We start from the raw sequence: 13,730 nt of genomic DNA, 5'->3' as shown, positions 1-13,730 counted from the left end.
TTGGATTAGCAGGATCTTAGTCGGCCTGAGTACAGGAGAAAAAACCTTCTCAGAGACAGTTTTCAGTGAAACAGCTCTCTTTATTGGGGGTGAACAAGGTCTATATGAACCTTGGAGAGTGGGTAGAGGTTTTGGGGGGGGGGGGTAAGTGTATATGGCAGGATTTTTCCTGCCCATTGTATTTACAGTGGAGCTCGGTGATTGGGCAGTTGAAGAGGTAGGTGGAGCTGGGAGTTGGGAGAAAGAGGAAGGGGAGGAGAAGAAGACAAGGAGAAGGAGAAACAAGATAGAGGCAGACATTCGTGTTTCTAGCAATCTCAGGTAGTTATTCATATCGAAAGGTTAGATAGTGGGATAACAATTTTATTGTGTGGGTATTTTTTTATTTGTATTGAGTATTTGTTGATATATAAATCTATTGGAACCTTTCCTGCCCACTGTATTTGCAATAGGGCTCTGTGACTGGGCAGTAGAAGAGAGAGGTGGAGTGAAGAGTTGGGGGGAGGAGGGAAAGAGGGGAGGGAGAAGAAAGAACCAAGATGGAGGAAGATGTCCTTGTCTCTAGGAGTCTTGAGTAGTTATTCATATCAAAAGGTTAGATATTGGGTTAACAATTCTGATTGTGCGGGCATCTTGTGTATTGAGCATTTGCTGATATATAAATCCATTAGATCATCTTAAGCACTAAGAGTCTCATTTCTACTGGATATTAAAATTGTTATATCTACCCCATGGGGGTGGAGGTTATCCCCTGGGTTTTGACGCTAACGTCTCGTGGGTCTAGGGCTGGCGCTTCTGACTAGCCTGTGCTTTGGTCAGAGTGAGAACTTAGAACGGGAACATGGCAGTGGTCAGGGAGCTAACTGGACCTTGCCACTTTTTAAAAATTCTCCCGCGCTACAAGTGCATATCATTGGCTAGGGCTGAGGTGCTGGGAATGCTTCATTTGCATAAAGAAGGATCCAGGTGCTAGCTGCACAAGTTCTTATATGGAGAGAAGAACTTTAACCTGTAATCTGGCCACCAGGCTACCTGACTACCTCAAGGGTGGTGGAGGTGGGGGGTCATAGGGCCTAAGTATACTGAGACATACAGGCCCAGAGCAAGGAAGAAGCAGTTCTACTCCTGCCTGTCTCAGGATGTTTCAGGATTTGGATGTAGCTTGATGGCACTCGTGCCATCACTGGCTCCCCCAGTGGCACCGCTTTCTCACCCTGCACCATGTAGGTACTGGTAACTGAACCTGGGTCCTCTGTAACAGAGTAGCCAGTGTTCTAACTGCTGAGACATCTCTCCAGGCCTTAATTTTTTTTTCAAGGCAGGCTCTTGTGTTTGTCGCTGATGGAAAACCTGTGATCTATCTGAGACGACCTTGGATCTCTTACTGTTCTGCTCCACCTCCTGAGTGCTAGCATTTAACTGGCTTGCTCTGTTAGACCTGGTTCATGTGGTGCTGGGGATGAAACTCAGGGCTTTCTGGGAGCTAGGCAAATGTTGTAACAACTGTGCTGCGTCCTCAGCCAATTCGGATTCTTTGAACTCGTTTTTGTTTGTTTTGTTTTGTTTTCCCTTGTGCTGCTGGAATCTTGGGTGCACTGGCACAAGGGCTCTAACAGAGCTGTACCACCAGCCCTGAACTAGTTTTATAATGGGGAATGATATTTTTCTTTGTGTGGCTTCAACAAAAGGGGGCCAGGGTCTGAAGTTTTATTAGTCCATATTAAATAGGAAATTTAGCCCTTTAGATTTAATTTGAAAAAGATGGAGAATATTTATTTGACATGGAATACATGGCAGGAACCTTCTAGATCAAACCTCTGCATCATCAACTTGCCTCCTAATTATTGATTACTTTTTCTCTGCCCTGAAATGTGCAGGGTTTCTCCAAAAAAAAAAAAGAAAAAAGAAAAAAGAAAAAAGTTAAGGAAAAGAAAATAAAAAGAAAGAAAGAAAGAAAGAAAGAAAGAAAGAAAGAAAGAAGGAAGGAAGGAAGGAAGGAAGGAAGGAAGGAAGGAAGGAAGGAAAGAAATGTGCATGCTCATGGTGGGCCTGGATGCTGCAGGGAAGACAACAATTCTGTATAAACTGAAGCTAGGGGAAATTGTGACTACCATTCCCACTATTGGTTTCAATGTGGAGACTGTTGAATACAAGAATATCAGCTTCACTGTGTGGGATATGGACGGCCAGGACAAGATTCAGTGGCTGTGGCGCCACTACTTCCAGAACACCCAAGGCTTGATCGTTGTAGTGGACAGCAATGACAGAGAGCGTGTGAACGAGGCCCGTGAAGAGCTCATGAGGATGCTAGCTGAAGATGGACTTCGAGATGCCGTTCTCTTGGTGTTTTCCAACAAGCAGGACCTCCCCAATGCGTGAATGCGGGAATCGCAGGCAAGCTGGGGCTGCACTGTCTACGCCACAGGACATTAAGGATCCCTGTGCCACCAGCCAGGACGGGCTCTATGAAGGACTAGACTGGCAGTCTAATCAGCTCCAGAACCAGAGTGAACCAGACCCCTCCCTTCCCCTCACTTCCTCTTCTCTGCCCTCAGATTTCCTCTCATGTGGCAAACGTGTGACTCTGTGGTCCTGAGTGCCAGTGTGCATCGCACCGTGCAGTACATGTGCAGACAGACACAGCCTGCAGCCAGGTGTCTTTTTTTTTTTTTTTTTTTTTTTTTTTTTTTTTTTTTTTTGTTTTTCGAGACAGGGTTTCTCGGTATAGCCTTGGCTGCCCTGGAACTCACTCGGTAGACCAGGCTGGCCTCGAACTCAGAAATCCGCCTGCCTCTGCCTCCCAAGTGCTGGGATTAAAGGCGTGCACCACCACCGCCCGACTACAGCCAGGTTTTTATTTAATGTAAATAGTTTCCGTTTCCACTGAGGCAGTTTCTGGTTCTCCTATGCAATATTACTTAGCTTTTTTTTTAATGGAAAAAGTTCACTGTCAGTACTGAGAAGGGGTTGGGTCTAGGGGTACGTGGCCTCGGGGAGCCATTGGGCTGTAGACTGGTGTCTGTATCCATTTGGTGGTTGGTTTTTAACCCAAACTCAATGCATTTTAAAAAAATAGTTAAAAATACAGCACAAGAAGACTTGAACACACAGAACGGAGGCTACGCCTAGTGTGGGTTTTGCAGTTAATAGTCTGAATGCTAGTTATCAGGTCACCTGTTTCCCTTGGGGAACAGGCGAGAAAGTGATGAACAAACCACCATCTGCTGCACGGTCACAGTAGAGGCCCCGTGACTCGCCTGTCTCTGAGTCACCTGCATTCCATAGCATTGTGCTTATACGTGTGCTCACATGGTCATCTAGGGGTGGGCTGGGACCATTGTGGGCTGCAGGGCCTGGCTTGTACTTGGTGTGTGGCCGGGCCCAATGGCAACCTGCATACCCAGCTTACTCTTGGCCCCACTTGGACCCGCTGGCAGGAGCCTGCAAGGTTCCGATTTGCCATCTAAAGATGACCTCTACTTTTTTCTTTTGTATTTCGATAAACACTGAAGAGGCTGGAGCTGTTAAATTTATCTTGGGGAAATCTCAGAACTGATTTATTTGGTGTCGTGGAACCTCTGCTTTCAATACACAATTAGTAATCAACTGTTTGATGTGCTTGTTTTCAGTTTTCATTAAGACAAGCACTGTAATTACAGCTATTAGAATAGTGTCTTAACTATTTAAAAATAAAAATACAGGTGTTTTTATTAACTTAAGGCTTTTTTGACATTGAGGCATATGCGCTCCCGGCAGCACCCCATTTGACTTTGACATTGAGACGTATGCGCTCCCGGCAGCACCCCATTTGACTTGGAAGAAGATGATGAGCACTGAAGGACCTGCAATTAGAGAGGGCTTCATTCATGGCAAGCTGGCCACCAGACAAGGAAAGTGCCCTAACTTCATCTGCAGACAGGATGCTGTCCAGAAAGGACAAACGGATGCAGGGAAGTTGATTGCCAAGCTCTGTCGATGCAGGGTAAGCAAGTCCTGCAAAATTCCTGCTTCAGAGAAGGTCTGTCAGATACTTTGGGCCAGTGCTTTCCAGGCAGCCACCTGTCTGTCATTTCTATAACTTTGGAAGTGCTTGCCTGCACTTCCTGTATACTCAGATAATATTTATTTTCCTTCTCAAGTCTCTGATGGGGTTGAAGACTAGATAGTCATAGTCTCACAATTAAATTTAAGTTGTTTAGGACTTGAGAAGATGATGTTTTTAGGATTACAATGCAAGTTAGGATAGAAAATGATTTAGATACAGAACTCTGAACTCACCAAGATAAGATAAATGATAGAGTACTTTATCCAAGATGCCAAATATAAATGGACTGGACATTCTGAATGTAACTCCTACCTAATAATTTTCATAATTATTTCATTTCTGTCCCTATTATATGTTGTTTATTATTATAAGAAAAGGAGACTTTTTATTTAGACAAAAAAGGGGCACTTGTTGAGGTTCGGTCTGTCGCTATGTATTGTAATGTTAAATTCTGTACCCTAAGGTCTAGCTGTCTCAAGACAAGTGAATTCTCGCATGTACCAGATTTTGTTGTGCAAACCCTGCTCCTTAATTTAAAACTATTGGTTGAATATAAATGGCTACAGCCGCTGGTTGGTGGTGGAGCACGCCTTTAATCCCAGCACTTGGGAGGCAGAGACAGGTGGATGTCTGAGTTCGAGGCCAGCCTGGTCTACAGAGTGAGTTCCAGAACAGCCAGGACTACACAGAGAAACCCTGTCTCGAAAAACAAAAACAAAAAAAAAATAAAATAATTTTAAAAAAATTAAAAAATTAAAAAAAAAATAAATGGCTACAACCAATTACTGGAGGGAATAGAGGTAGGCAGGTTTTCAGTGACCTGGTTGGGGGTCAGAGGGAGGAAAATGAAGGAAGGAGTGTGAGGGAGGAGGAAGTCAGCACGAGAGGAGATGGACCATGAGTACATGGCCAGGAGAAACAGCAAGTGTTTGTTGTACAACACTGGGGCAGTGGCCACTCCAGTAGTTAGAAAAGCAGATTAGGGGCGACCCCTCCCAGTAATTGTCAAAGCCAAATAAAATAGCCATAGTCTGAGTTTCATTTATTTGAAAGCTAGACAGGGATGACTTTAAATTTGTTCAACTACACTATTTATTTTCTTTTTTTGGCTTGGAATATAGTTAATAAACTCACTAAATCAAAACAAAAGTATGGCCATTATCGATCTCCCTCTAGACCATACAGAATACAGGATCTTTCAAACACAGACATTCAGGGGCTGAAGAGAAGGCTCTGTGGTTGGGTGTACAAACTGCTCTTGCATAGGACCCAAGATGTATTCCCAGAACCCACATTTGACTGCTTATAGCTGCCTGTAACTCCGATTGCAGGGACATCCTGGGTAAATGCATTCATGTACACACACACACACACACACACACACTTAATCTTTTTAGTCCAAAAAAGTAGAAATTCAAAAGTCATTCCCAATAAAGCTTAGACAGTCCCAGTAAAGTCCTAAAGAACTGCAATCATGGAATATGGGTTAATTAGAAATAAACCTATCCTGGGGCTGGAGAGAAGCTTCAGTGGTCAAAAGCCCTGTGCACATGCAGAAGATTTGGGTTTGGTTCTTACCACAGCTGCATAGAACTCCAGTTCCAATTGATACAATGTCTATTCTGACCTCCAAAGTACAATAAATATTTTTTTTTAAATAAATAGGGATTTGAAGAGCCATTTTTCCAAAGAAAATGTACAAATGGACAGCAAGCATTAAAAATGGTCAGTACTGGGCTGGAGAGATGGCTCAACAATTAAGAACACTGCTCTCCAGTTCAATTCCCAGCAACCACGTGGAGGCTCGTAACCATCTATAATGAGATCTGGCGCCCTCTTCTGGCCTGCAGGCATAACCGCAGGCAAAACACTATATATTATACACACACACACACACACACACACACACACACACACACACACATATATATCATATATATAATGGTCAGTGTTATTGGACGCTAAGGAAATAAAAATTAACATCAAAGGATATTTCTACTTCTATGGTGGACAAAACTTTTAGAATGTAGTAACAAGCATTGGCCAGCATGCGGCTACTACTTTGGACGTTTGTTTGGTGTTGTGATTAAACTGTCAAACACAAGAGTTCCATCCAGAGACTAAATATGTGCTTAGCGTATTAGAACTTTTAGCCTTACACACTAACCAGTGTTCATACTCAGAAAACTGAGGCAGGAGGATTATGAGTTTGGGCTACACAGAGATACCTTCTTTTTAAAAAAGAAAAAAGTGCTGGAGACTGAATTCTGTGGCTTATTTTTCTTCCTTCCTTTCTAGATTTTCCTTTTTCAATCTGAAATCACTGTGTGTATGCAATGTGTGTTCACTCAGAGGTCAGCAGATGACTGTGGAGCTAGGTCTCTCCCTCTGCCTTTATGTGGCTCTGGGAATCAAACACAGGTTTATATACGTGCTTATCTAGTAAGGTTTTTTTTTTTTTTTTTTTTTTTTTTTTTTTTTTTTTGAAGGGTCTTATGCAGCCCAGGCTGGGCACAAACTGAATCCTTCTGCCTCAGATTCTGGAGTACTGTATTAAAGACCTGTGCTACCTACATCTTCCTGGCTCTACAATGACTCCCTCCTTCCAATCTTCCTTTCCCCTTCCTCCTCCCTCCTCTGTCCCTTCCTTCCTTGCTTCCACTGCCTGAGTCAAAGCTGCAGGTATTCAGGCAGGGCCTTAAATGTACTTTGTAGCTGAGGATGACCTTGAACTTGTGATAGTTCTGTCTCTCCACCTGAGTGCCAGGTCTGTGCCACCACATCTAGTTGTGCAGTGCTGGGGATGAAGCCTAAGACATCATGCATTCTAGGCAAGTCCTCTTACCAACTTAGCTATATGCTATATGCTAATTCTTGAACAAGGACATTTGATGAGCTTCCAGACTGAAGACACCAATGTTAAGGGAAGATGATGTCCCAAGAGAAAGTATGAAAACTACACAGCACACACACACACACACACACACACACACACACACACACACACAAACACATGCATACATGCACAAATACACCCCTTATATTTGTTATCTGTATCTTCTACTAAGTTTTAGAACCTAAGGAAGGACTGGCATGGGGAATCATGGGACCTCCCCAACATTGTAACCAAATCAAATGTAAGTATCTAATACTTGTATCAGCCCTTTGAAGTAGGAGCAGTCATGAGAATGGTCTTCTCACCCATGGGTTTTGAAAGCTGGAGTGATATGTGAATTGACTTGCTGGGTACCCAGTTATTATGGATGACCCAGAGAGCTGGAGAAGTGACATTGGGAAAGATCAGCATTTGGTGTCAGAGAGGAGAGAATACCTTATAAAATTGAAATTAACAGTAACTGTTCTAGGATTCTAATGCAGCTACTAAGTCAAGTTATTAAGTTTAAATCTCTAGGCTTAAAAAGATTACAGCAGAATAGTTGAGTTTTTGTTTGAGGAGAGAAAGGAAGAGAAACTGCCATCAGATAGAAGACCGTGCTGGAGAAAGGAAAGCCACCATGGTCTAGCTGAGCCATAAAGCATGCCCACGTGGGCTGGCCAATTAAAACTAGAAGAAGCCCAGACGAAACATAGAAAGTAGGGTTGGGGATTTAGCTCAGTGGTAGAGCGCTTGCCTAGAAAGCACAAGGCCCTGGGTTCGGTCCTCAGCTCTGAAAAAAAAAAAAAAAAAAGTAAATAAATAAAATAAAATTAAATAAAAAAAAAAACATAGAAAGTAATAATGGGGTTATGGATAGAAAGTAGATTCTAACAGCATGGAGGGTAGGCAGCTGCCCAGAATTTAATATGCTTCAGGCATATTAAAATATAAAGGCTGTGAATGTGTCTTTCATCTGGGAACATAAATGGTCAAAGGCAGGAAGAAGCCCCGCACTGGGATATTTAAAATATTTCTACTATACAGAATAGTAAATGAAAAAAGATTAAGTAAAATGAACATTCTTGGATTAAATATAAATATATTTCCATGTATCAATAAGCCTGGAGAAAGGTCATTAAGGAAGTTACAGGATATCTTAATTAGTATTTTGTTGCTGTGAACAGACACTATGACCAAGGAAACTCTTATAAAAAACACTTAATTGGGGCTAGCTTACAGGTTCAGAGATTCAGTCCATTATCGTCAAGTCAGAGAGCATGGCAGCTTCCAGGTAGACATGGGGCTGGAGGATCTCAGAGTTCTACATCTTCATCCAAAGGCAGACAGAAGACGACTGACTTCCAGGCAGCTAGGACAAGGGTCTTAAAGCCCACAGTGACACACTTCCTTCAACAAGGCTCGGGATGAGATTTTAAGCACAAAAACCATGTTCTGGATTGACATACCTCAGTTAACAAGAACAATTAGCCACTGCGGAACTATAGAAGCTAAAACGCAAGGTTAGTACGTTTAGAGACTTTCCCAGAACTAAATGACATTGACGGATTAGGCCTCTGTCTTAGCTTTGGCAGGTAGTGCTGTCTATGTGCTGAGTTTTACAGCCTGAATGGAACTTCCACCATAGTCAGCTGTGCATAGTTCTCAAGGCTGTTACATAGCTGCCTCGAGAGGCAGACCTTACAGGGTTTCTATGGCTCCTGGGCACTATGCCCCTCTCAGTTCCTGAGAAACTAAGGCATCCCCTCAGGCAGTGAAGCCTTCAGACTGCTTTGTGCTTCTCTGTATGATCCCTTAAAAGTCAAGGAAACAAGGAAGCTTTGACAGGACAAGTGGTCTTTTTTTTTTTTTTTTAAGAGATCCGCCTGCCTCTGCCTCCCAAGTGCTGGGATTAAAGGCGTGCGCCACCAGGACAAGTGGTCTTAGACATTAATCTTGTGTACTCTGTATAGCTTGTAAATGTCATTAGGTCCTGGCAACTACAACTGTAGTCCTGGCAATCGCCGCTATATTCTTTTTCTGATAAGGGTATAAAAAGTCTGATTGCTCTCAATAAAAACTGTCACAGTCTGTCTTACTCCAACTGACCAGCCACATCAGCTAACCCTGGCCACGTAAGTAAGTGTGGATGCTTGTGTGTGTGCCCGAATGTAGGTGTGAACCATGAGCATGTAGGAGCCCAAGAGGTTCAGAAGAGGGTGTGGGTCCCCGTGAAATTGGAGTTACTGGGCTAATGAATGGCCTTGTGGGCGCTGGGAACTGAATCCTGTGCAACTGGATTCTACACAAGTGTTGGGAATGGGTTCTAATGCTTTATCTTAATTCAGCTCCCAAAGCCTCGATTCTGGACCAGAGGGTCCCTGCCCTCAGGTGGCTTCAACTGATAATAAAGAATTGCCGTGCAGCCAATGGCTGGGCAAAAAGATTGAGGTGGGACTTTTAGATTATGTGGGCAAGGGACCCAGAGAGAGGAAAGAGGAGACTCGCCACGACTCGGAGGGAGAGAGATCAGATTTAAGAGCTGCAGAAGAAAAATCACCCAGCAATGTAGGTGGGGGTGAGGGTGCCCAGAAAGTAACAGGACAGCAAAGATAAAATACAGATTTAGAAAGTATTGAGCCAGGATTACCAGAGGGAAATGTGTGCTAGCTGCAAGGAGGTTTAGAAATGTCTAGCCACAGCCGGGCGGTGGTGGCGCACGCCTTTAATCCCAGCACTTGGGAGGCAGAGGCAGGCGGATTTCTGAGTTCGAGGCCAGCCTGGTCTACCGGGTGAGTTCCAGGACAGCCAAGGCTATACAGAGAAACCCTGTCTCAAAAAAAAAAAAAAAAAGAAATGTCTAGCCACTGAGCTAGTCAAGACGTATCAAAATTAGCTGGTGTGTGTGTGTGTATGTGTGTGTACACGTTCGTGCATGCCTCTCATTCTCAAAGAGACCCACAAGGAGCCAAAGTGGTTTAACTAACTCACTGCTACACCCAAGTGGATGGGATAAGAGATGCAGTTATCAATGAAGTGACATGTCTGACAGGCTGAATTTGGCTGCTACATTCTGACTGAACATCTAATGTCTGGGGGGCTAGGGTGATGGCTCAGTTACTGAAGTACTTGTCATATAAGCATAAGGACCTGAGTGTGGATCCCCAGCATCCACACAGAAGTGGGTGTGGCTGGGCCTGGCACTGGGGGATGTAAAAGTAATTATTTAAAATGGCTGCTAGTCAAGCCGACTATCTAAGCTGTGCAGCCGCCATGTGCGCACCACAGCTAGAAATGGCCAGCCAGAAACACCAGCCCTGCTACCCACGAGACACCAGCATGGGAGATGACTCTGCCAATCCTCCACGCTGTCTCCACATGGTTGGGCTGAGCCCTCCACGAGGTACCTGGTATGAATGAAACTCTAATGCTTAAAGATTAATCAAAGGCTTTATATGTTTGGTAATGCTCAATAACAATATGCCCACACAATTAGAGGTGTTTCCCAATTAGCTAACCTAAATATAAGTTGTTACCCGTGACTGCTCTCCATACCTGCATGGCTCTTCATCCTCCAACAGCTCTGCTCCCCCTAGCTCCTCCTCTCCCTTTTCCTCTTCCTCTCCTCACTCCTCCCACCTTAGCTCCTCCTACAGGAGGACATACAGAGATAGGAAGATCCCAGAAGCTCTGTGGCCAGCCACTTTAGCCAACTGATAAGCTGTACGTTCATCAAGTCCATGAAAATGTATCTTTCTCTTGTAATTTTGGAGGATCAAATTTAATAATAATAATAATGGATGTGTGGAATGCATTGATAACACTGAGGAGAGATTTTTGTCATGGGTAGCCAAGAAAAGTATCTTCCTTTTAAATGTCAATCCATACACAGGACTCTTGTGTACCTTCACCTATGGTAAATCAATGTGGACATGGTATACCTCTCCTATATGTATTATTGCTTCTCTTTGAATAAAGTTACCTTTCTACTGCTGTAACTCTGTGTAATCTCTTATTTTCATTCTGTAAACAAGAATTCAAGAACTGGGAAACATTCAGTCTAGATCCCTGTGGTCTTGTGTTCTCCAGACTCTGAAAGGGAAGATGGGGGAGGGGGGGCAGGGAGCAGGATCCTGGTCTAGTTGACATTGAGTGCTGAATGCTGGAGAGGCAGGAGAGAGAGAGAGAGAGAGAGAGAGAGAGAGAGAGAGAGGGGGGGGGGGGGAGAGACCTTCTTCAGGATTCTTAGTGTTATGACTCATTTAGGCATCTTTTCTCTTCTTTTTAAAGATTTATTTATTATATATATATATGAGTACTCTATCTGCATGCACACCTGCATACCATAAGAGGGCATCAGAAATCGTTGCAGATGACTGTGAGCCACCATGTAGTTGCTGGGAACTGAACTCAGCACCTCTGGAAGAGTAGTCAATGCTCTTAACTGCTGAGCCATCTGTCCAGCCCTACTCTGCTTTCTTAATGTATTTATTTTGTGTGTTTATGTACATGTGTGTGAGTGTGTGTCTGTGCATGGGCACATGTGACTCAGCATGTGTAGAGGTTAGAGAACAACCTGTCAGAGCTGCTTCTCTCTTTCATCCAAGGCAGGCCTGGGGATTAAACTCAGGTCCTCAGGCTTGAAGGTAGGTAGGTGACTTTATCCACTAAACCATCTGGCTAAACTTTCTAAATTTCTTTTGCATTATCAAAAGAGGAGGAGGAAGAGAATGAGGAGGGGGAAGAGGAAGAAGAGAATCCAGGCTTGGGCTAGAGAAATGGCTTAGTGGTTGAGAACAGTTTGCTCTTGTGGAGCACCTGGGTTTAGTTCCCAGCACCACATGGCAGCTTACCACTGTCAACAAGTCCAGTCCCGGGGGATCCAATTCCTGCTTCTTGCCTCTGCAGGCAATGCATAGATGTGTTGCACAGACATACATGCAAGCAGCACACACATATGCATACACTAAGAACAAATACATTTTTGTTCGGTTGCTCGGTTGTTTGGTTGGTTTTTCGAGACAGGGTTTCTCTGTGTAGCTCTGGCTGTCCTAGAACTTAACTCTGTAGACCAGGCTGGCCTCAAATTTAGAGATCCACCTGCCTCTGCCTCCCATGTGCTGGGATCAAAGGCATGCGCCACCACAGCCCAGCTAAAAACAAGTAAGTTTTTAAAAGGGAAAAGAAATATAGAGCTTCTTACTGAGACCCAAAGGGAATCATCACAACCACCTGTTGAACCTCTTTGCTTCAGGGGTATCTTCATGTGAAGTAGATATTGTGTGTCCATGCCTCACTGATAAGTAAAAAAGTCCTTCCCCTTGGAGGGGTTTAAGCCATGAATAAGAATTTGAATTCTCCATTTCTCTCCCTGTTCCTTCTGTCTCTGTTGTCTAATCTGTCTTTTATCTGTGTGTTGTGTGGGTGATGTCTGTCAGTCTCTAATAGAGAATGAATGCATGTATGTATATCAGAAAACATGGCATGTGAAAGGAATAAGGGCTTTCTTCTTCCAGAAATTTTTTTTGAAATAAATTTAAATAGACTGAATACACAGTAGGGAAACAAGACAGGTACATAATTTTAAATGTCTCACGGCATATCTTTAAGCTGATTGCATGGTCTTCAGTTTCTGAGTGCAAATATTTTTGAAAAAAAAAAATTCCCACAACACTGAACACTCCTGTGAAGTAGGTACCAATATATGCTTTGCAAACATAAAGCTAAATCACACTGCTAACACTGGTGGGTCAGGATCCAAACCCACATCTATCTGGATAACCAAAAGTTACTCTGAAATATCTAGGAACGACTAAGCAAAGCACCTGACCTGGACATTCTTTTTGAAGTTTATATGTACGTGTGTGCAGGTGCTTACAGAGGCCACGAAGGCCTTGGATCCCTGGAGCTGGAGCCTCCTAACATGGGTGCTGGAAATCAAATCCAGGCCCTCTGCAAGAGCAGGAAGCACTCTTCTTAATCTCTGAGCCACCGCTTCAGGCCTTGACATAAGCATTTTAAATTACTTATACAAATTTCGCTATACTTGGGTTGGTATTATTATCCCAATCATAAATAAATAAATAAAGGCAAAAAAAAACCGAGGTTCAAGTAAATTGGAAACTTTCAAGATCTTGTAGCCTTAGGATGCGGGAATAGCCTTTCGTTACGCGTCCTTAAGCATTCCTCAGCGTGGCAGGCGCGTTTGGCTTTCCAGCTCTTTAAACATTAGAAATGCTGTGCGTGTGTCATCTAGTATGCAATAGGTAAGTGAGAGCGAGTGCTCCACAGGACAGGGTCTTAAAAAGGAATTTGCATAAGGACAGGGCTGGGTCACTGAGCAAGCCAAATGACAGAAACGTGAGCAAACACCATCACGCTCTGGCGACAGCTCCCCGAGGCGCGGGCCAGCAGAGAGCTGCACGCATGCGCAGAGGCTTGCAACTCGTATTACTTAACCCCGGTGGTTTAAAAAAACAAAACCGGCAAACAGTACCCGCTGACAGGACTCCCTGCCGCTAGGGGGCCCTAGCGTCGTGGCGCAGCGCCCTGACCTGCCAGCGCGTTCTTTCTCACCCACAAACACTCGAGATATTAATACTCCGCGCAAAGGTGTTCAGGTTTCCAGGCGCAGGAGGCAGAAGCGTCAGCGTCGGTACCACTACTGGAAACTGACCTGCCCCGGGTACAGCGGCTTCCTCTCCAGCCCCGGAAGTACCTCAAGAATGGGCGGGCTCTAGCTCGAGGCGGAAGCGAGGGGCGGTCCCGGCTTGGGGGCGGAGTTTAACTGGGGATTCCGACCCGAGCTCT

The 13,730-nt window shown here is 44.1% G+C and overlaps 1 long non-coding RNA gene and 1 pseudogene across 2 annotated transcripts in view; one reads left to right on the top strand and one right to left on the bottom strand.

The window, feature by feature from the left end:
• The window catches only part of LOC143434870 (uncharacterized), a 47,353-nt gene extending 33,637 nt beyond the window's left edge, over positions 1-13,716 (bottom strand). The window contains exon 1 of one of the 2 annotated variants that reach the window (XR_013104708.1): positions 13,475-13,716. This is a non-coding gene — a long non-coding RNA (uncharacterized LOC143434870). The remainder of the gene's footprint in view (positions 1-13,474) is intronic. The other variant, XR_013104709.1, reaches the window with a different exon arrangement.
• LOC117722275 (ADP-ribosylation factor 1 pseudogene) lies at positions 2,023-2,596 on the top strand (annotated as a pseudogene).
• Positions 13,717-13,730: the final 14 nt, after the last annotated feature.

Source organism: Arvicanthis niloticus, chromosome 17, assembly GCF_011762505.2.
Source record: "Arvicanthis niloticus isolate mArvNil1 chromosome 17, mArvNil1.pat.X, whole genome shotgun sequence".
Taxonomy (NCBI): Eukaryota; Metazoa; Chordata; class Mammalia; order Rodentia; family Muridae; genus Arvicanthis; species Arvicanthis niloticus.
The sequence above is the reverse complement of the archived record's forward strand: the minus strand, read 5'-3'. Positions and strand labels throughout refer to the sequence as shown.